Genomic DNA, 5,325 nt, shown 5'->3' on the forward strand with positions numbered 1-5,325 from the left:
CCACCTTAAGAACCGTCAGTCCATCGAAATCGGGTTCAGCGGCGAAAGAAGGATTGATAATAAAAGCGTCCCCCTCACTCGAGACGTTGGGTACTACAGTTCTACGGGTGAGAATATGCCTCCCCAAACACCCGAGCATCAAAACAGAAGTAGTCCGAAAGAATAATCAAGACTGGCAAAAGGTCGGCGGGATATGACAATTAGAAAGGGGAAGAGGGGGGGAAAAATGAAACACAAGGAAAAGGAAAAAACATCTGGTAAAATTGGTAAAGACAGCAGAAGGAGCATAAGGCCTCAAAAGGACAGAGGACTGACCCATGGAGCATCACACTCCAGCAGCCGCCCACCTGCCCCTTGACGACGACAACAGGCCAGATAGGGAGGGGGAGAGGTGGAACATAACACACGTGCATAAAGACATGCCAGTGAAAGGGTTGAAACGGCAGAGTTGGCGTTTCGCTTCAGGAAAAGACAAACGATCCCGGTGTTTCAAGTTGAGGACGGCTTCCTCAAGCTTGTAGTGGATACAGGTGCGGGAGAAGGTAGGGTGGGCCTCACCGCAATTGAGGCAGCGAGCCTGAGGCGAAGAGCACTCTGTCTTAGTGACCTTCGTCCCCACATAATGGGGCATAGATACACACAGCACTTGTGCATTTGAGGGCACCATGCCCGAATTTCCAGCACTTATTGCAAAGACTAGGAGAGGGATTGTATGCCTGAACGGAGCATCAGGCACCAGCAAGAATTATAGAAGGCAGAAGGGTTCTGGTATCAAGTGATTTTCATAACGAAGGGGCTGATGGAGACGACCACGAGGGGGTTGAGTGAACGTGTCCATCCTGGTGTCCATCATCCTAGAGGACAGGATGGCCTTGGGTTTTGAGGATATGCTTAATATCCTCGTGGCAGTCTTTTAGGTCCCTAACACCAGTTGCAACATGGTGCAGGAGAACAGTGCCAACAATGGCATTTAACCGAGCATTTTTAGGCCCCGAACAGGGGTCTTCCTAATGCAGGACAATGCGGCTAAGTGGATAGCTGCATCCTGAGGAGCAGCAGCGACGACACGCGTACCGAGACGGGTGGGGTTAAAAATAACGGAGGCATCTACCGAATCAACAAGGTGTTTATGGAGGGAAAAATCGTCAGGTGTAGAATCCAGAGGGAGATCAATTTACCCCACATTGCAGAACCAAACAAGGCGTGGTACATATTTGTGTAGGAAGGGAACGTGCGAGAGCGGCCATGGTGGGGTCGGTGTAGAGAACCTCCATAGAGAGAGGTGGGGGAAGTCACAATGAGAGATGGAGCCGTGCCATTGGTCGATGTAGTCACCACCAGGGGCTCGACCCTACCACATAGTAGGGAGGGGAGTTGGGGGGGGGGGGGGGTTGATCTGGTCTGGGCCCAATGTAGCGTGGGCTACAGAGCCTGGTCTTCCATCACAGTCTTGACTCGGGCCTGGTCGTCCACGTAAGAGAGGTCGTTTCAGTTTCCATGCCGCAACTGTTCAAAGTCTGGGGCCTGGAACCAAGGGACACCACCTACCAGGGTAGCCAGGGAGGCCCAGCACGGGCCAGTGCACAAGGGGGTGCGTCATTCCCTGCGGTGCTCGCCTTTTTAACAAGGAGTGACCTACTACTTCGTCTATTGCCGCAGCCACCCACTTAGGACAGCCCCTCACGGGCGACCCCTATAGCGGATGGTCCAATGATTAACAAGGACTTTACATGGTGCCCTTCTGCACTTACAACACCCAGAGGGGGCGAAGGCAACCCTCACCGGTTCCAGGGAGGTGTATGTGAGCCCCTCACTATGACAAGGTGACATCACGGACGGGACTCCCCAGCAAGCATTAGAAATATTGCTGGAACAAATGTGGATGTATTCTCGAAGCACTGAGAATAGTTCTTGCAAGTGCTGGACCAACCAGGCTGTTATAGATGTGTAGGCCTGCGGGTCGCTCCAAGGAACATCCTATTGGAGCAAGTTATAACAAATTGAGCCTGGCCTCAGGGAGTAGAACTCCCAGAATCCTCTCGTTATTCAGGTAAGGTGGATGGTGGTGATGAATGTCAAAGTAAGGAAAGTGGTGATGAATAGCTCAACAAGTCCACTACGGCTCACCATACCCTTGCTACTTGGAACTTTTGTTCAGAGTAGCTGAAACTAAAACAACTCAACAAGGTGGGTGATATTGTGATGAATCTGAACAAGGTGGTGGTGGTGTGGTGAACATCTGAACAAGGTGGTGGTGGTGTGGTGAACATCTGAACAAGGTGGTGGTGGTGTGGTGAACATCTGAACAAGGTGGTGGTGGTGTGGTGAACATCTGAACAAGGTGGTGGTGGTGTGGTGAACATCTGAACAAGGTGGTGGTAGTGTGGTGAACATCTGAACAAGGTGGTGGTGGTGTGGTGAACATCTGAACAAGGTGGTGGTGGTGTGGTGAACATCTGAACAAGGTGGTGGTGGTGTGAACATCTGAACAAGGTGGGTGGTGGTGTGAACATCTGAACAAGGTGGTGGTGGTGGTGTGAACATCTGAACAAGGTGGGTGGTGGTGTGAACATCTGAACAAGGTGGTGGTGGTGGTGTGAACATCTGAACAAGGTGGTGGTGGTGGTGTGAACATCTGAACAAGGTGGGTGGTGGTGGTGGTGTGGTGAACATCTGAACAAGGTGGGTGGTGGTGGTGGTGTGGTGAACATCTGAACAAGGTGGTGGTGGTGGTGTGAACATCTGAACAAGGTGGGTGGTGGTGGTGTGAACATCTGAACAAGGTGGGTGGTGGTGTGATGAATCACTCAACATGGTGGGTGGTGGTGTGATGAATCACTCAACATGGTGGGTGGTGGTGTGATGAATCACTCAACATGGAGGGTGGTGGTGTGATGAATCACTTAACATGGTGGGTGGTGGTGTGATGAATCACTCAACATGGAGGGTGGTGGTGTGATGAATCACTCAACATGGTGGGTGGTGGTGTGATGAATCACTCAACATGGTGGGTGGTGGTGTGATGAATCACTCAACATGGTGGGTGGTGGTGTGATGAATCACTCAACATGGAGGGTGGTGGTGTGATGAATCACTCAACATGGTGGGTGGTGGTATGATGAATCACTCAACATGGTGGGTGGTGGTGTGATGAATCACTCAACATGGTGGGTGGTGGTGTGATGAATCACTCAACATGGTGGGTGGTGTGATGAATCACTCAACATGGTGGGTGGTGGTGTGATGAATCACTCAACATGGTGGGTGGTGGTGTGATGAATCACTCAACATGGTGGGTGGTGGTGTGATGAATCACTCAACATGGTGGGTGGTGGTGTGATGAATCACTCAACATGGTGGGTGGTGGTGTGATGAATCACTCAACATGGTGGGTGGTGGTGTGATGAATCACTCAACATGGTGGGGGGTGGTGTGATGAATCACTCAACATGGAGGGTGGTGGTGTGATGAATCACTCAACATGGTGGGTGGTGGTGTGATGAATCACTCAACATGGTGGGTGGTGGTGTGATGAATCACTCAACAAGGTGGTGGTGGTGTGATGAATCACTCAACATGGAGGGTGGTGGTGTGATGAATCACTCAACATGGTGGGTGGTGGTGTGATGAATCACTCAACATGGAGGGTGGTGGTGTGATGAATCACTCAACATGGAGGGTGGTGGTGTGATGAATCACTCAACATGGAGGGTGGTGTGATGAATCACTCAACATGGAGGGTGGTGTGATGAATCACTCAACATGGAGGGTGGTGGTGTGATGAATCACTCAACATGGTGGGTGGTGGTGTGATGAATCACTCAACATGGTGGGTGGTGGTGTGATGAATCACTCAACATGGTGGGTGGTGGTGTGATGAATCACTCAACATGGTGGGTGGTGGTGTGATGAATCACTCAACAAGGTGGTGGTGGTGTGATGAATCACTCAACATGGTGGGTGGTGGTGTGGTGAATCACTCAACATGGAGGGTGGTGGTGTGGTGAATCACTCAACATGGAGGGTGGTGGTGTGATGAATCACTCAACATGGAGGGTGGTGGTGTGATGAATCACTCAACATGGAGGGTGGTGGTGTGAACATCTCAACATGGTGGGTGGTGGTGTGATGAATCACTCAACATGGTGGGTGGTGGTGTGATGAATCACTCAACATGGTGGGTGGTGGTGTGATGAATCACTCAACATGGTGGGTGGTGGTGTGGTGAATCACTCAACATGGAGGGTGGTGGTGTGGTGAATCACTCAACATGGAGGGTGGTGGTGTGATGAATCACTCAACATGGAGGGTGGTGGTGTGAACATCTCAACATGGTGGGTGGTGGTGTGATGAATCACTCAACATGGTGGGTGGTGGTGTGATGAATCACTCAACATGGTGGGTGGTGGTGTGATGAATCACTCAACATGGAGGGTGGTGGTGTGAACATCTCAACATGGTGGGTGGTGGTGTGATGAATCACTCAACATGGTGGGTGGTGGTGTGATGAATCACTCAACATGGTGGGTGGTGTCATCAATTCCTCAACAATTTGAGTGGTGGTGTCATCAATAACCTCAACAATGTGGGTGATGTGATGAATAGCTCAACACGTTAATGAAACTAAGGTATTGAACAATGACAATTGTTTTTATTATATCAAAGATAAACAAAAACATTAACATCAATTACTAGGTATTATTTACATTAGTGAAAAATGCAATTCTAGTAAGTAAAATTCCCTTGCAACTGATATAATAAAATATGACTTTTATTATAGTGTCCTTTTTAACAAACATGACAATATTTCAGCAGATGGTAAGATAAATTTTGTATAATAAGTGTTGAGGTTACAATGTGATGGGGACACTTGAGGTCTTATTACACGAGTGGGTAAGGAATATAGTGTTGAAGGATACAATGTGGTGGGGACACTTGAGGTCTTATTACACGAGTGGGTAAGGAATATAGTGTTGAAGGATACAATGTGGTGGGGACACTTGAGGTCTTATTACACGAGTGAGTAAGGAATATAGTGTTGAAGGATACAATGTGGTGGGGACACTTGAGGTCTTATTACACGAGTGGGTAAGGAATATAGTGTTGAAGGATACAATGTGGTGGGGACACTTGAGGTCTTATTACACGAGTGGGTAAGGAATATAGTGTTGAAGGATACAATGTGGTGGGGACACTTGAGGTCTTATTACACGAGTGAGTAAGGAATATAGTGTTGAAGGATACAATGTGGTGGGGACACTTGAGGTCTTATTACACGAGTGGGTAAGGAATATAGTGTTGAAGGATACAATGTGGTGGGGACAC

At 49.0% G+C, this 5,325-nt stretch overlaps 1 protein-coding gene across 1 annotated transcript in view; it reads right to left on the reverse strand.

Moving 5' to 3' along the window:
* Window positions 1–4,631: 4,631 nt before the first annotated feature.
* The window catches only part of LOC123762151 (uncharacterized), a 56,875-nt gene continuing 56,181 nt past the window's right edge, over window positions 4,632–5,325 (reverse strand). Inside the window, exon 6 of the mRNA XM_045748529.2 lies at window positions 4,632–5,325. This exon is cut by the window's right edge and continues 888 nt beyond it. The gene's annotated coding sequence lies outside the window, so the exon portion shown is untranslated.

This window comes from Procambarus clarkii, chromosome 34 (genome assembly GCF_040958095.1).
Source record: "Procambarus clarkii isolate CNS0578487 chromosome 34, FALCON_Pclarkii_2.0, whole genome shotgun sequence".
In the NCBI taxonomy this organism is placed as follows: domain Eukaryota; kingdom Metazoa; phylum Arthropoda; class Malacostraca; order Decapoda; family Cambaridae; genus Procambarus; species Procambarus clarkii.